The sequence below is a fragment of the Pinus tabuliformis genome, chromosome 6, assembly GCF_031772625.1.
Source record: "Pinus tabuliformis cultivar Carrire ecotype Pingquan chromosome 6, CPIR1, whole genome shotgun sequence".
NCBI lineage: Eukaryota > Viridiplantae > Streptophyta > Pinopsida > Pinales > Pinaceae > Pinus > Pinus tabuliformis.
Window position 1 is genome coordinate 1454011937 of NC_142292.1, and position 19518 is coordinate 1454031454.

Genomic DNA, 19518 nt, shown 5'->3' on the forward strand with positions numbered 1-19518 from the left:
ATGTGATTGGACAAAGTGTAGGAGATTGTGTGGGTTCATCTCTTGTGAAGGACACATTCCATCGTCTGCCCAACCATCCTCATGCAAACATGAATCTAGCTAATTATGGTATTAACATCTCCTAAGCTAGTTTCTTAATTATGGAGTTATCGATTATAGTCCTTGGAAAGTAATGTGAAGGAAACAATGTAGTCAATGATTTATTTAGTTAACATATGAAAAGATAATGGCTCTGAATTTTCCCTGCCTCATGTTGTCTTAGGTCTAGAACATATCATTCCTTCACCACTTTGATAGTTTCATTCACTTGCACACCATGCTCTACAAATATTAGTATTCAATGGTTTTAATGGTAATAGAATCCATCCAATGTGGTCACCCTCCCACTCATTACACTCATTTTAGATCCATCACAATATAGGATGTAGATCTCTTTGATAGAGAAACTCCTCCATTGGTAAAGAAGAAATTAAAGCTTATCAAGGCCAAGGAAAAAACATAATTTGGTACACATGTGGTTGAGGAATTGAGGGTGGAGGTGGTGATGTTCTCTCCATAATGATCCACACTCTTCATACCAAATATTTTCGAACACTGAGATCTATTGGCCACAATATTGATGGCCGCCCATGGTTTTACTAATTAGGATATAGAACTTGAGACAAACTGATTGGCCTCTCTAATTATTCCATGAGTTCCTCTGCTCCTCCTTACGTTTAATGCTCTCTCTGCCTAATCTATCCTAGGCCTCATTCTCTATTTTCCTAGTTTATGTTAATATGTTGGATCAAAGGCTATGGGGGTCTTGGTTTCCTCTTTTGGTAACACCACTCTTTAAATAAATGTATTTATCATACAATTGAACTAATAGTATTTTAAACCACCAAGTTACCTAATGGGAAGAGTTCGCAGAATTGATTTTCCTATCTATATCATAATATCTCTGATTACAACTCTAACTATAAAGGTATTACACTATCTAAATGTTCAAAGTTTTAATTTTATTATAATAATAATAATAAAATTCTTATTAACAAAAAAATTGCTAAACATTAGAATGGCATTTTCATATTTCTTATTATTATAATACTTAATCCAAAAGGGACCTCAATATCTATTATCCTCTTAGAGGATTCTTTCTAGGGATCTTGGAAAATTTTGTTCTAAGGTCAATAAAAAAATTATCCTCATTGCTTCAATAATTTTTAGTTCAAACTTTGTGATCCAAACTAAGTGATAGTATCGAAAACAATTTGCCCCTTACGCTCTTCTCATTGTATTCGAGCCATGAGCTAATATCTATCTTTAATATTAAACTTACCATTAATCGATAAAAGAACCTACCATCTATTATTGTTTTATAATTTGCAGAATTATTTTTATAACCATTTTTATCTTTAATAAAGATAGAAGCAATAGTTACAATATTATAATTTGAAAGATTTCTTTATAATTACTTTTAAAGATAGAAGCAATATTTATAATCTCATAATTTGGAAATTTTTATTTATAACCCCTTCTAAATGAAGGATTACAATCCCTTTTTCCCTAGGATTAAAAAATCCCTCTTTCTAACTAATAAGAGGGTAAGAATAAACTCTCTTTTTTTTTTAATGGCCGTTCATAACCTTCCATATTTGTAGCTTTTCCCATCTATAACGTGCTTGAGTAACTTACACTTCGTGTTTGTTTTTTGTTTTTAATAAAGTGATACCGCTTTATGTTGTAAGAAACGTTTTATCGTTAGTTAAAACATTATTAAGTTTATAGATTATTTAAGGCATAAGTTCTAAAATTGTCTTATTATTTTTTTTTTGAAAAAAAAAATGTGTTTCAAAATTTATATTTGGATTACAACCATTATACTTTTATTTAAAGGCCTTTGTTTTCTTGTTTTCTTCATTTTTCAAGATAAAGGAAGTGGGGATCGAACTTTAATCTTATCAAAAAAAAAATTAAAGGTATTCTCACAAATTGATTTCACCAAAAGAAACAAAAAATGTATAAATAATGTTATATTATTATGGATCTTTCCTTAAGGAAATTGTCAATTTTATCATTTTTAAGGATTTTCTCATTACTGACGTTTTTGCCTCTTGTTTGAGGAGGGGACCAATGTGAAATCCTCGCAATAATATTTGCAAAAGGAAGAGTCGGAGGAGACTGAAGCACTATTCTCTACTTTTTTTGTGCTAATGAATTTTTTATTAGTCAATCTTTTATTTCGGTAGATAATTAATGAATATTGGCAATATTTACATCTATTTTAAGAGTATTTGAGCTCTCTGAATGCCTTGAAGTTTCACCCACTTTTGAAATTGGGTATACCTTAGCTGTACTCGCATCTTTTTTTGTAGAGATCTATGAACGCACTGGAATTGAAAAATTGGAATCCTAAACTTCTTCCTTATCCTCAAGCGAATGTAGAGCACCAAATTTGTTATATGAAGGGGGAAGTTTGCTAGATTTAAGCTTGAAAGAAGGTTGAGGCTCGATGACAGGAAACCATCCTCTTAGTGTCTAATTCTTTACATTCTTAGAGATCTGGTGAAACCCTTACTCATCAAATTTCTTTGTAGTTGGGGCAGGATTTAAAGATGTTATAGGAACATTAGAAAATAAATGATCTTTTGTAAAGTTCTCATACTCATGGCATATGAATCCATCCCTCCATTTCTTTTTGAATAGCCTTAGGGAGTCCATTATAATATTCAATCTCCACACATATTCTTACACAAGTGGAGAATATTTCTTTTGCCTTTGCATGAGATATATTTACCTAAATGATCTCCAACTACTTTGAAAGTATCTTCTCTCCATAAAAAAATGGCAAGTTTTGGAAGCCTCGCCCAAACCGAGGCTAAAGAAATTCCCATTTTTGTATTGAATTCAACAGTGTAATGAGATAGAAACAGACCCTTAACGCCCATAAGGGAAGCGCCAAGTATGATGATTTGGTCCCTATCTTCTGGATTTAAAAAGATATACATATAGAAACCTTTTCCATAGTATAACAATGAATTTGGAATTAGCTCCCCCTAATTTCTAGATGTCCATTTAAAAACAAACGATGGACCAGGCCAAATCTCAGTGAACTTATCGATTTGACCTTTCTCCTTTAAAATGGAATTGCTTTGAGTTTCCTAAAAAGAGCTTAATTTTTTTTTTGAACACCATCAACTTTTTTAGAAAATACTAAATCAATTTTAGCCAGACAAGCAGATCTCTACGAGTCCATATTGGAAATATTCCTCAATTAAGAAAAACAAAGCCCCATAGAGATTAAAATCCTAGATTCTAACCAGATTTCTTAAACAAGCACAAATGATGCTCCAAAAACCTTGGCAAACCCTCAGATTTGTCACCATCGCATAGAAAGAACATAGGGAGGGAAATCAAACAAGAACTACATGTCAACCCAATAGCACCACAAGAGGCCAGAACAATCATTGATTCATTGTCGGGTGGGTTCAAAATCTACGCAACAAAGTGTTTGTAAAGACTAAGGAAACCCTAATAGATGTCAAACAAACTAGCGTTCCTCCATCTTATTATTTCTAACCACATAATTTTATTTAACTTAATAGAGTAAGTGAAGAGATGGTTAACAACTTTTACCTATTTTTCATTTATTTAATTTATTTTTGGTATTAATTAGGTTTTATGGTTTATAATTTATGATAAATATTTCTATAATAATTTGAGAATATTTTTATCATATCAAAATTTAGTTAATTAATTTTTTAATTAAAATATAGTTATAAATATAATTTCTGCATGCGAAATAAAAAAATGTTATTATAAAATTTTCATCTAAATAATAATAATAGTTATTTTACATTGAAAAATCTTCTTTATTAATTTTATATATATATGTGTGTGTGAGTTTTTTAGTGTGATTCTTTGTAAGTTTTTTTGGTGGGTTTTCTCATATAATTTCTCAAAAAATCTGAAATCACAAGCTTCATGAGTAACCCTACACAATAGAAGTTCTCTAGAGATTTTTTAGGGTGCTAAATTAATATATACAGTGAAAAAACCAATTTAAATAACAAAAATCAAAATTTTATCCGAAAATTTTCAGCCAAATTTCAATAAAATATCTAAAAAATCACACTAAAAACAGCTCATATATATTTATAAAATTAAGAGTTTAAGTCTACACTTGAATAAGGAATAGTTCTTAATTATAATCGACGAAACCACTAACAATTATTGCAATGCGAGTTCATCTTGGGAAAAAAATTATATTTTTACATTGAGCGCAAAAAAAAAAAATTATATTTTTACAATGAGCGAAACAGCCAACAATTATTGCAAGAAAATGCCGGTCTATTAAGCTTAAATAAGCAATATTCCACAATTATAATTAATGAGACAACGACCAATTATCACAAGAAAATGCTGGTGTGTATGGTAGGTTGTGATATCTCGATTACCAAATTTCAATGCTTACGTGATTTCATTTTGGATGTTTCCATATTACGGGACTTCATTTTTCATAATATTTAATGGTCCCCTCATCTTTCATATTTTGTTACAAGAAAATGGGGGACCTATTTTGATGTTCATACTTATTTTGTTCCGTGTGAATGTGTCAATGATCAATTGGTCAATTTTCATTTTTAACAACAAATTATTAATAAATTTAACAACAAATTATTAATAGATTTAATTTATAGCTAAGGTGGAGACTAAATTAGTTTAATTTGAAGTTGCAGTTAAACTGGACATTAAATTAGTTTATAAGATTTTTTTTATTTGTGGGATTAGAAATCTATTTCTATAAAATAACTTGATTATTAAAAATTGTTGTAGTATAAAAAATTTTCTATGGGGTATATTTTTGGTCTTATTTGATGAGGCTTAAGGAGTAGTCCCTCCCACCTTAGTAGAGTCGTAAATTTTTTATATACCTAGGACTATTAAATATACCCTTGGGATGAAATTACTAAATTTAATCTTAAGTTTAGCTCAAATTATTACAACAAATTACCAATTCACCATAATTTAAAAGAAAAAAACATAACATTATTAACATGATAAATAACAAACCAACTAATTTTATGATAATAATTTTTCATCCTTTAATAGATTTTTCAAGTTAAAAATAAGTTAAAAATAATATAAAACTTGTGCATATTTTGGATAGCATACAACATATTTTTTTTATCTTCATTCTTCAATTTTCATTTACTTATAAAAGTAATAACTATTATTAAATTATAAAACATAAAAGAGATATAGTAAAATTATGGTGTTGTATTATACGGGTAGAAAATGTTTTATTTGAATTTTGATGGTTTTTAGGTTTCTTTTAGTTTATAAGGGTTTACAGTGTAAATCCAGAAGTAGTTATTACAAATATTTTGTTTCGCTATACACTATCTATTCTAATTAGTTATGATGAGTCTAGTCTAATTAGTTATATGAGTCTTTGAGTAATGGTTAAATATAAAAGTGATAAACATTTTAACCTATATAGGAGTATAATTATATAAAATATTAAGATAAAAGGTAATTATAAAAATTTAACACAAGTAGTAAACATTCAAATGTTACTATTCATACTTTTTTTTTTACATGTTTTGACTTTTGTATTTTTCTTAATAGTCTTAACCATTTTGTAGTGATTTTGATTTAGAAATAGATGATACTTATGTAAATATTGTAAAGGTTTTTTCAAATGATTTTATTGGTTGTTTTCCATCATTTCCCAATTAGGACTCTAGCCATTAGTTTGTAGTTTGATTGTTATTAGTTTAGATTTGACTTATACAAAATCTAATGTTAAATTTTAGAAATAAATAACATATTTTTTATTTTAATCTAAAAAAATAATTTGTAAAAACTTGATTGGACAAGAAATTTCATGCCTTATTTCAATCCTAATGCTATTTGTCCCAGACTAACTGATAAACCTTTCGAACTCTTCTTCGGATATTCTGACACATAGGAAATACTTAAGTACAAATTGGTCTAGTGTACAATTAGGTAAAGTTTGTTTCTTTAGTATGTACTTTTTGTAAATTACAATATAACAGTCATGATATATTCTAGACATGTAGTGATCTGACAATTCCTTCTCTCCTCGATATTACCAACACTTGATCTATGGCTTAACACCCAATTGGTCCATGATATCTATTTAAAGAGCATGGTGGGTCATTTTTTAGGTGATCATTCATGAGACAAGATTATGTGAATTTTATTTCTTTTACATGAATAGATTTCCTGAAGCAGTCACGTTGGCTCAGACCATGGATTGTTTCCCTCTTTGAGGGTTTTAACAATGTGAAGAATACTTGTGTACTAATCTGTGATCTGTTTGTGAGTAGTGTCCTTTTGTGTTCTATATAAGGAACCTACACTGTAAATTCCTACATGGTATCAAAGCTATTTGAGGGCCGCATCCATTGGTGATCAAAATCTGAAGCCAATACAACTACATTCAACTGTCGTTTCCTAGATCTACTGTTTCTAACCTCTTTCGAGCCTAGATGACTGCTCTATTGTGTTAGGAGCATCTGTTCCAATGAGGAACCCCTTTTATTTCATGCGAAAAGGTTTTTGGTAGCTCTAGCTACGTCATTTTTAAGATCTTGAGGTATATAGTCTTTATTTGCAGTTATAGTTATTTATCTATACCTTTTATTTATGTGTATGCTCCTTGTCCCGCAACTTTGTGCGATCTAGGCAAACCCGAAATAAAAAGAAATGTTTTTTCTCATGCGTATGCTCTTTCTCGTTGTGCCTTAGTGTGATCTCAGGAAATTAGAAACATTGAAGAAAATATTTAGTTTCTAGCCAATCTAATTGCTAGTTGTAAGACTTGGATTACTTTTACTTGTTCGTTTGGTTTGTATGGTTCTTTTTTCTGTAGGAAAAAAGGGGGTTTTCAAGTAAGCACACACTCCAAAGCTTCGGCAACCAAAAACAAAAAACAAAGAACAAAAAATCTCCTTCCTCATTTCCAAAATTACTAACCTTTTAAACTAGCTCATTTGGTCTAAATGTACTTTATGAGAATAGAGGCCTTGGGTTCAAGTCTTTCTTTTTGTTGAGTTACTTTTTCAAAAAGCACATGTAACTTATGTTTTAAAGTTACTTTAGGTAAAAGTGTTCTCACCCACTATAAAAAGCGAGTCACTTATAATTCTAAAATCAATTTATCTTTTATCTAAGTTACAATTTAGTGGATAGTTCATAAAGTACCATTGTAAAAGTGACTCTAACTTATTTATAAAAGTGGGTCACATAAAGTAATTTATTTTTTAAACGTGAGCTAATTAGATTAAGTTTGGAAAGAGGTTTTTTTTTTTTTTTAAATATAACATTATCATTCAGTTCCCAACATTCACATGATTCATCGGCATCTTCAACAAGTTTTTGTCAAAATGTCATAACTTCTTCATCGGAAGCTCTTTTCAAAGTTGTTTTTTTGAATCAGCCTAATTTTTCAAGATCTTTCCATTGGAATACTTAGTTTCAAAATATACAACTTCAATTTCTTTTAAAATGGAAATTCCATGCCTAGTTATTTGACATCAACAACTGCTTCCAATGGCTATCCCACATGGTAGATTTACTTAGAAGTAAAGGTATTTATAGAATATATATGCTCTAATGTCTCCTTCCTTATCCTATTGTGTCATATTTGAATATCCTTCAGTCCTATCCCAATTTTTTCTCAAAAGGGGATGTTAGAATATTCCAACACATAGAAAAATACTTAAGTACAACTTGGTCTAGTGTATAGTTAGGTAAAGTGTGTTTCTTTAGTATATACTTTTTGTAACTTATAATATGATGGTCACAATATGTTCTAGACATGAAGTGATCCGAAAATTCATTCTCTCCTTGGTATTATTGACGCTTAATATGTGGCTTAACACTCGAATGGTCCATGATCTCTATTTAGAGAGCATGGAGGGTCATTTCTTAGGTGATCGTTCATGAGAGAGGCTTATGTAAATTTTCTTTCTATTACATTAATAAATTTCCCTAAGTAGTCACGTTGGCTTAGGTCATGGATTGTCTCCCTCTTTGGGGGTTTTAACCACATCAAGAACACTGGTGTACTGATCTATGATCTGTTTGTGAGTGGTACCCTTTGGATTCTGTCTAAGGAACTTACCTTCTAAATTCCTATAGAATAGCCTCGGGCCAAGTGTTTAAACCTCAAGATGAAGATAAGCAAGCCAAATGGGAAAATAAGCAAGATCAAGCACGTGGGTTGATAGGCATTTCTATTTCTCCATACCTTATATTCCATATTGTAGAAATTGATACCCCGATGAAGCAATGAAAGAGCTTAATTAATTTTTTGGAATTAAAAACGAAATTAGAGCCCATCAACTTGAAAATGAGTTTCTTATGTTGGACCGCAATATTTTTTCTTCCATTGAAGATTTTTTGTCCAAGTTCAAGACCCTTAGACTTCTCTTGGAAGATGTTAAGGTTAAGAAAGAAGATGGTAGCCTTATCTATTCCATTCTTACTAAGTTAGGACCAACCTACTTTGTGTTTGTTTCAACCTTTCATTCTACTAGAGAAGCCTTTATTTCCCAAGGACAAGACTACAAGCCCCCCTCTTTTGATTCCTTTTGTGATTCTTTAATGAGAGAACAAGAAAAACTCTTACATCTTGGCCTTCTTAATACTAGAAACTCTTCTAAGAAAGCCTCAGTAGCCCAGCAGCAACCAAGTTCAAAGAATCCTAAGAAGAAGCATCCTAAAAAGAATGCTCCTAAACCAAACAAGGGTATTAAGCCATTCAGTCTCAAAATTAAAAGTCAACTCAACAAAATGATAAGACAAATAAAAAAAGGGAAGAAGACTAATAGACATTGCAAATTTTGTAATCATGATGACCACTTAGAATCCAAATGCTTTAAGAAGATGGAAGCCTTGGAAGCAGCAATCAAGAAGCATAACATTCATTTGGAGCACTCTTTAACTTCAACTTCATCTTCAGGAATAACACTTTATGCATGTGGTTGTCAAGCATATAAGCATGGTGATGCACTAAATGGATCTTCTTCTTCTCATTCTAATGAGTGGTTCATTGATTCTGGAGCTTCTTATCACATGGCCAAAAAGAAAGCCATGTTTTCTTATTTAAATGATTGTAACACCAAAAATATATATGTTGGTGATGATATAGCACTTAGTGTTGTAGGAACTGGAAATATTCATCTAGACAATGGTAAATTTAATGATATGTTATGAGTTATTACCTTATCTGAAAACCTTCTATCTGCATATTAGATAACTCGTTTAGGTGATGATAAAACCATTGAATTTTTACCTCATAATGTTGTAATAAGGACCTAAGAGATCCTAGATAGATTTTAGCTACATGCATCGTAGATGATTCTACAAGGTTGTATAAGTTTAACAAATTTGGGTCATAAACTCTTCCCTCAGTATTTGTTGCTCATAATGATGAAGTGAGAAAACTTTGGCATGAGCAATTTGGTCACTTAAACTATCGCTGCTTTCAAAATCTATATAAATAAAATATGGTGATAGGTCTTCCTATGGTATCTTGCAAAGATGGTGTTTGTTGTGGATGTGTACTAGAAAGAAATCATCGGGATAGTTTTGAAAAACGCACCTCTTAGTACGCCTCATCTCCTTTACAACTTGTGCAGAGTGATTTGTGTGGTCCACTTCTAGTTGTTTCATTCTCTGGCTACAATTATTTCTTAACTTTCATTGATGATTTCTCCAGACGCACTTGGGTATACTTTTTAAAACTCAAGAGTGAACTCTTTAACATGTTCTTGGCCTTTAAGCCCTTTGTTGAGAAACAATTTGGACATCAAATTCTTAAGTTATGATCTGATAATGGCGGAGAATATGTTAAAAACAAATTGATCAACTTTTGCACTGAGCATGGCATTCAATTGCAACATACTATTCCATATACTCCATAAAAAAATGGTGTAGCTTAAAGGAAGTATCCCACATTAAAGGAAATGGCTAATTGTATGCTTCAATCTAAAGTACTTAATCTTAATTTTTGGGTAGAAGCAATTAACTATGCTAATTACATAGTAAATCACACTCCTACTAAGGTTTTAAAAAATATGACTCCAGAAGAAGCATGGAGCTCAATTAAACTAGATGTAAGTCACTTTTGTGTTTTTGGAAGTGAAGCATGGGCCCATGTTCCAGATGAGAAACATAAAGCCTTAAAACCTAACAGTGAAAAATGTATCTTTTTTGTATATTATAAAGATGTCAAAGGATATATACTTCTTCAACCTAAATCCAAAAATGTTATCATTAGAAGAGATCTAAAGTTTGCTGAAAATATATCAGCCTAGAAACGTAGTTTGGCAGATGTGCCACCTCTCTCTATCCCTTCTACTTCCGAAAATATTCCTTCCTCAGATGATGATAGTGAGGATGACAATCCTCCCTTACTAACTTGGGATCCTCCTTCAGCTCCCCATATTCCAAAATGAGTTTGCACTACTTGGAATGCAACAGGTGCTCCTGGAAGTGATCATACATATCGGCGTTATACATGTTCTCAGTTCGATAGATCCTCTTCTTTACTAGATCAAGCTTCAATTAATTATGACCTTGACAACCTTGCAGAAGCTTCAGGCCATCCAGATTAGGATGGAGCTATGAATGAATAATATCATTCACTATTGGAAAATGATACATGGGACCTTATTCCTCTTCCAAATGGATGAAAACTTGTTAGATGCAAATGCATTTATAGAACCAAGTTTGGACCGGATGGAAAAGTTGATAAACATAAAGCTCGTGTTGTTGCTAAGGGTTTTTCACAAGTTGAAGTAATTGACTCTACTAAAACCTTCTCCCCTATTGCCAAAATGAACTCTATTCACCTTGTTCCTTCTGTTGCTGCCTCTTTCAAATGGGAATTCCATTAGATGGATGTTAAATCCAAGTTCTTGAATGGGGACTTGCATGAAGAAATATATATGGAACAACCTCTTGCCTTTATACAAACAAACTCAAGCCTCATATTTTAGCTTAAGAAATCCCTTTATGGTCTCAAGAAATCCCCTCAGGATTGGTATGCCAAAATGGATAGCTTTCTTTAGATACTGGCTTTTCTAGGTGTCATTTTGACAATATTGTCTACACCAAGAAAGTGGGTAAGTCTGTTATCATTCTTGTTTGTAACACACCTCCCTTGTGTACTAAATTATTGTAAACCTAAGCTAAGTTAAAGATAGGTGTGATGTCCTCCCTTGTGCGTTAAAGGTTTGTAAGCCTAAGATAAGGAAAGCTAGGTTTGATACCCTCATTTGTGGGTTAAACTATTCTAAACCGAAGCTCAGGGAAGCTAGGTGATATGTAATATGAAAATAAAATGCGCTATTAAATACATTAATAAAATAAATAACTTGGAGGGTGGAGCACCAAGAGAGAGGAAATGATTTCCAAATCCCATGAGGAATGGGATAGAGATGAATCTTTCATGATAAAGCTTCTAGATGTGATTCTAGATAAGCTTGGATGGATTGGATATCCATCGGATGGATGGGAGATAAAGATCCATCGAGCATAAAATATTTGCGGGAGATAAACGCAAGCTTTTATGTGGAAAAGCTTCATGGGAGATAAAGATGAGCTTTTCCAAAAAAGACCTAGGAAAATGGAAAAATCCATAAAAGCAGGACACCACTAATGGTAAATAAATCATGAAAAAGGGTATTATGTACCCAGTGCATTGATCAATTAAGGACAGTTGGTGCTTGGCAAGATGTTTGGTTCGTGGGGAATCAGAGGTGATTCATGGCTAGGTGGTGGTGCTCCTCCCTCCAAGTGATTGTTTTAGATGGATTCACATGCATGGGATGTGTTGTATGTTGGACTCTTATCTTATGTTGTTATTATTTGTTTTAGTTATATAAATGTTGCATTATATATTGGTATGGAAAGAATTGCAGTTTATGCATATGATGTTTATGGATTTTAATGTGGTTTCAAGTTAAATTAGTAGAAGAGTATAGCGTGTTGAGCTGTAGGGGATAGTGGATATGTATTACTTCTAACTTATGTGCTATCTGGATAATGATTTTGTATTGATATTACATAAGATGTGTCCGTTGTGTAAACTATAAATATGTCAATGGTTTCACCCTTATGTATGTTATGCTATTACCTTCAAAAGTAAAGTTAGCGGTAGAGGCTTATTAGGCAGTTACTATCACTGTGGCTATGGAACTATCTCACTGCTGATAGGGTTCACATGGGGCCATCAATGTGGATGGAACTACTCGCACTAACTCGTTTATGGTATGTCATAAGTATTTGATATAGTTGTTGAATCTAAACATGGTTATCATCTTAAATTAATGAAGGGACATAGAAGGCCTTATTGTTAGATGATAAATGCTTATGCATGCAAGTGAATTATGATATAACGTTTAACTGTATCGTTAATGATGGAACAGTGTTCTATACCCTGCATAAGGATTGGCTAGTTATATTTTATTTAACTGTGATTTTGATGCATGGAGAGGTTAACTACATTAGAATTAAGTTATGAGAGATGGGCAAGACTAACTAACAAATGTTATGGTTTACATGTTAGGACTAGTTTTCCTTCCACAAAATTATAAAATTGTTCTTAGTGACAATGACAGTGTAAATAAAGTATAACGATTTCATTAAGACTTATTTTTGAGATGATCATAATGGGAATGGCCATTGAATTTAATATTAAATGGTATCTCTATTGTAGGATTTGCATAAGACCATGGAGCACACAGAACAATTTAGGTTGAAATGCATCTAATTATGGTTCAAGCATCTATGCCATGTTTGTTATAAGGAATCTAAAGATCCCATCATGAACCCACAAAAATTGTAAGAGGATGTAGATAAGTATAGTTGCACAATTAGTAAATGGTCATGAAATAAAAAGGAACATAACACATGTGTTAAAGGTGAATCTTCCCCGTAAAGAAAGATTTTTTTTTTAACTTATGGAGCCTAGTGGCAGGTTTTTCTGGGTAGGCTCAGGAGGTTCGTTACAAATTGTATCAGAGAAAAATCTCAAGCCTTGCGGCCTATGGACTGAGCTACCTCCGTAAAGTTTTGTTGGTAGGTTTGATTATAAAACTCTTATAAGAAACAAATTTACCCCAAAATTTTTGAAGGGTCAAGTTCGATTCATAAAACATGATTCTGTAATAAGGAATTCAATGGAACAATAATATATATATATATATAGATAACATGTTAAAACTAATGAGGGTTTATATATATATATATAATGTTAAAACTAATGAGGGTTTTTATACCTACAATTTTTTATAAAGAAGTTAAGGTGCATGTTAATATGTGAATGGACTTTTCGATGAGGGGCATGCCTCATTACTCATCCATTGCCTTGACTTAGACCTAGAAAGGAAAAATCAATCCTAAGAGTTAAGGATTAAAGGTCAAACTTAATCACTATATATCCAGAACATATTGCGCCTTGACTAACTTATTAATGGGTGACTACGTTTTTATAATGCTCGAGTGAGAAAGGGCTGGGTTGACTACGCCTTGTTTCCTATATTATAGCCAATCGTTTAAAATTTGTCTTCTTATAGTTGGTTAGTTGCATGCAAATTTTCGATGGACAATATAGACAATCTAACTGCTAAAACAACATGAATGTTGTGGCTTTATCTCCTCCTCATTCACCATTGATATACAGTTTCCCAACAACGATAACATTCTGTGGCCACTTGTTTTCTTTCCTCCACAATGCATCTGTCAAAGAATAGAAAAACAAATCAATCGTTCAATTGGGGTCATTAAGAAGATTCATAGTTCCATGGCTTCATCCTCTGCCGCCTTTAGTGGACTTCCCTATAGAGGACGTCTCTTGGAAAGACATCATAAGTTAGAATTCCAGTTCTAAATTATTTTTCCACTTATTCTATCAGGTTTCTATTATAAAAAAAAAAAAAAAAAATCTCCAGTAAGAAAAGAGAACATGGTTTATGCTAGCTCTCATTTGGGTAAGATAGCTTTCCATGGTGAATCGGGTTTTTTTGGGACTCTCTAGATGTTGAACTCCACTTAAATTATGACATCTGAGTGATAAGGCAAAGCATTTCCATACCTAAAGCCTTTAAATCATATATCATTTTGAAAAAAATAATACGTTTGGTTGTCAACGTATTGATCTTCCATTATGACTAGGTGTTTGATGAGTTGTTTGTAGGCGTGCGACTCGACGTATGGAACTTCTTGTCTAGTGGCATTAGATGCTGAAACGAAAAATGTCACCTTCTAGATGGAACCCCCGAAAATTTGTCTCTCTATTTTCCGCTCATACACATGCATTGCATTGATGATATCAATCCGCTAACCCTCTATGAAAAAAATTTGAAAGAGAGATTGTCGAATGGGGATCATTCCATTACCAATCTAGATTCAGATATGTTCGACTTTGTATGTTCGATCTTATCTGTGACTTTGGAAACATTCATGAAGCGGTGTACTCAATGTCATCCAATTATTTAAAGAGCTATTATCCTAGAATCCAACTCCCTGCTTATAGATATAGAAATGTTATCCATGAAACGCTGGTAAAACCAGTCGAAAGGAAAATTTAACGTATCAGGGAGAAGTTATAGACGTTGTTTCCTTAACTGACCATTGGCAACATAGTTGCCAAATTGAGTGGTCACTATCCGAAGTCAAGCAACATCCTCAGAAGTGGATAAAAATCTATGATAATGTTGATCCTCATCGTCCAATATAAAGAGACTACACATTGGTAAATCCTGATGTATGACTAAATTCTAACCATTGTTCTTCCACTAGAAGTCATTTGTGTGCATGCCGCAAAAGAGTCACACCGATGTGGCAATCTTCTGTAACCATTCGTCCTGGTTAAATAATGTAACACGATTTCACTAGGGAAAGAATTAGGGATTCTTGTGCTCAGATTCTTCTTTTTTCACCGTTGCTTTGCATCGACAAATGTTATCTGGTCATGATTATTTAGTTACTTACTGGAATTTTTGTCGAACAACTACTAAGACAAGGCCATCGACAAATGCTCAATGTGAATAGCCCACAGGAACCCATACAATTCCCAACGCACTAATTATTCACCCTTAAAAAAAATTATATCCATGCAAAAATATAAAGAATGTGCTCAAATAGACTACACCAAACGTAAGGATGGTATTAAATTTTATTTCTTTCATTGAGTGGAGAGTGATTATCCTATTTGTCATCCTACCATGTACTTCCCATACAACAATCATGAAAATTAGTAATATGATTATCACGGCACTCCCGCTTCTACCTTTAAATCGTTCTAGTGCGAATTCGAGGTTGAACAAACTCACATCCTATAATATCTGCAAGAAAAGATAGCGACTCTAAAGGTATTGGAGCTCTGTAAAATATCGCTGAAGTTCATCAAGAAAGAGAGAAAATCCAGTGCTCTTGAGGAAGAATGGCCAACTAGATGGTTGCTTGTAGATCAGTAATGACGATTTTTCCCGATGAGGTAAGTGTCATGCTATTCATATAAAAATTCTAGGCCAGCAATACAAAGTAGATCCATCGAGGAATTCTCCTGGCATCTCAAAAACATAGGTTTGAGTCATTCGGTAGTGTCAATGATCATTTACTCGATGGCTTCTATGAGGCTCGACGAGATTGCCATTTCAGCCATTGATAAACTTTGAAAAGAAACCTTTGCTTAGACTCCCGGGAGATTTTGGATGTGATAGTTCCGTAGCATGAATATTAAAATTTGTATATACATTTAAATAAATTACAATGAGTTAATGGGCTTAGTTTAGTTCTGTCTGTCCATAAATATACCTATATTAAATGGCAGAATTAGTAAAATGGGCAAGTGAGTAAACTCTAAAGTGGTTTTATATATATATATTTATAGTCAAAGTGATGCCCGATACAATCTCAACTTTATAGTATTATTCATGGTGATATGGGAAAGTTCAAAAAAAAATTGAGTCGAAAAGTTATCATGTTACGAAAAACTATTTATATCAAGTTATGAAGTTGGCAATGTATCAAATTATGAAGTTGTGAATGTAAAGGAGTTATTAAAAATGGTCAACCTCCAAATCCAATCATATTTCATTCTCTTAATATAATTAAGGATTATGTAATATAATATTTCATTGCCTATAAGATTATCGAATGCTCTCTTTTGTCTGTAAGTTATGATAAAACTTATCCACACTCCGGTGAAAACATAGCTACATTCACCACACCATGATATCACCATACATATCTACATTCACCACAGCACGATGAAACTTTAAAATGTCGCTCTCAAAATTCTCTATTTGGACGCTTCCTAGCTAGATCCTTCAGATTTATAGGTTTCAAAAAAATAAAATTGATATTATTTTTCACCGGTATGGTCAAGCATGTAAAACATGAAGAATTTGTTTCTAAACATGTTTGCTTGTAAGGGAAAACTCTCCATAAGGATCGATGAATGAATTTATTAATTGTTTGATGGTATATCAAAATTTAGAATTGTTGAGGTACGTACAACATAGATGTGAAAACTCTTTTGGCAAGACTTGGAAATCCTACATGGAAAAATTAGTTTGCATGAGCTTGAGAAAATAACTGCTTATTTGGAATTTCATAGAAGAGTTAAATCCTTATGTGTAATTATTTCTGTATATGAGCAAAGGAATTTTTCTACCTGCAATTCTAGTTTATTTTAGTGGGTTGATTTTTTTCATATAAATCTCCAAATTAGTCATGCTTGAACACGTGGAAATTGTCGGTTCAGAAGTAAAGGTAAAATACATATATATGCATGGTAGCAACTAGATGTACATAAGGAAAACTTGGGAAAAATGGGCATTATGAATGATGAAGAGAAATTAGAAAGTGTTGCTTAAATCCTCTAGCACAACTTCTACCATTGGATCAGCATCCCAAACCATTACATGAACTATGTGGGAAAACTATATTGAAATTGATTGTTCCAATAGGTAAGAGATTTAAATGGTGATTGGTACAATTACGGTATAGATGCATGGCTAAATAAAATCACCTAATCTTGGAAAGGAAGATTAGATAACAGAGAAAGCCATGGTTGTATCATTGTTTGATTGTTGTGTAATGATACATACACCCATGCATTGACATGAATTGTATGTGTTACCATAGTCTGGTTGAATGGTCATTTAGATAAACATGTTTAAGAAAGGATCATGCTTAATATCCATGCATAGTAAAGAGTCATATGAATCTTCCATGTAAGTACTTCCTGATGAATTCTAGTATTGATAGCCTTTTACATGTTTAAAGAAAGTAAAATTCATTGCTCAACGATCATAAAGATAGACTTTAAGCTTATGTGACCATTTTTTGGAAAAGTATGATCCGGATTATCCACAGTACTATGATCATTATGTCAACGTTTTGAACCCCAAAGGGGATCCATCATCAGGACTTAAAATAAATGATAGATTGAGAGAAGAATCTACCGACCAAAACAGATAAATAAATACCTAATGTATGATAAATTCAAGTAGAAACCGACTAATTTAAAACTAAACTACATATACTATTCAATTTTTATTATTTTTAGTTTTAATTATTTTAATTTATCTATTTTAATTAAATTCCTTAATTGAATTAACCTAATTTGAATTAGTAAATAATAAAACTAATTAATTCTAATGAAATGACAAATGAATAAATAGATTTATTCATTTGTCATTTCATTAGAATTAATTAGTTTTATTATTTACTAATTCATATTAGGTTAATTAAATTAAGGAATTTAATTAAAATAGATAAATTAAAATAATTAAAACTAAAAATAATAAAAATTGAATAGTATATGTAGTTTAGTTTTAAATTAGTCGGCTTCTACTTGAATTTATCATACATTAGGTATTTATTTATCTGTTCTGGTGGGTAGATTCTTCTCTCAATCTATCATTTATTTTTGGTCCTGATGATGGATCCCCTTTGGGGTTCGAAATGTCAATGTAATGGTCATAGTACTGTGGATAATCCAGATCATACTTTTCCAAATCACAATGATGTTGGTTACCCCAATGCCTATTAAGGGGGAGTATCTTGTAGAAGGAAAGAGCGTGATTGACCTGATGATTATATTGGTAAAGTAGGGTGGAGTTGTTATTGTGTTGTGATAGACTCTATGTTTTGTTGCTTAGATGTTGCCCATAGTTGTGCTGAGAAAAAATTGGTGGTTTGTGACTTGTAGAATGAATGTTATGCTATTATCAATGCTTACAAATATGCATAGGATGTAGACATGTGGTTTTTACTCCATGCAAGGGATTTGCATTGCTTGAACTATATTGAAGTTATATTTTGTTAGCATACATATTTGGGTTGTCTGTGCCAATAGTAAATATGAAAAGTATGCATGACTATGTTAAGAGTCAAGCTGGAGAAGGAAATTGAAGGTTATTAATCTTACTGATAGGAAAAACCTTATAACTAAAGTGTTATAGCATGCAATAGGGAGAAAATGCCTTAAAAGTAATGTTGTTCGATTTTGTTTAAGATTAATAAAAAGTAATGCATATGGGAGGATGATATCATTACTTGAGTGGCACACTTACATAGGTTCCCTTCATGAATGTAAGAATCACAATTCTCATAAAACTAGACTATGATTCTGGTCAGAGATTAAACTATGGTCATCATGCTATAAAAACAACTTATAAATGGTATAATTACAATGAAATTATTATACCAAAGTAAATTATGATGAGAATATGTTATAATATAAGGCTATATAACCTACACAAATTGTCATTCAAATTAATCTTTTGATTAATACATCTACATACAATGTGATTTGTTCTTCGGTTGGAAGAAAGTATGGTTAAGGGGAAATTTAACTTAAACAGGTTTCCAGGACATATGCATGTTTTGATCAATATGCATAATAAAACCTATAAGTGTCCTTGAGTGAAAACCATAGTAGTGGATGAAATAGAAAAAATGGTAAGGACCACTGGGTCAATTAAACATATTGATGTCATATAAATGAAAATGCAAGCAATTTTGAGAGGTCCCCTTATTGGGTTGCATTGATGAGGTGTGTGGACAACATAATAAAATGTTTCGTAATTCAAACAAGAATTCATAAAATAGATAACTCATCTCTTGGTAAAGGGTAATTTAATGTTAAGGATGAGCTAACATGTAAATACACTGAGATCATAAACACTTACAACTAAAAGTAGTAAAAACTTTCATGTAAACTGCACTGAATTATGCATGGCCAACAGGATGCTGAGGCATAAAAAGGGAAATAGTAAAATATACGAGACGAATTAATGATGTGATGAATATTAAACTTCAAAAGCTATGAGTTAATAGTCTACATTCGAACATTAAGTAGAATGTATGATTAAGATGAAAATATGCATGAATATAATACTATGCAACTGATATCTAGAATTGATTAACATTTGACATAAAACTTTCTTAATTACATAGATGAACCATGATCGTAAAAATTCC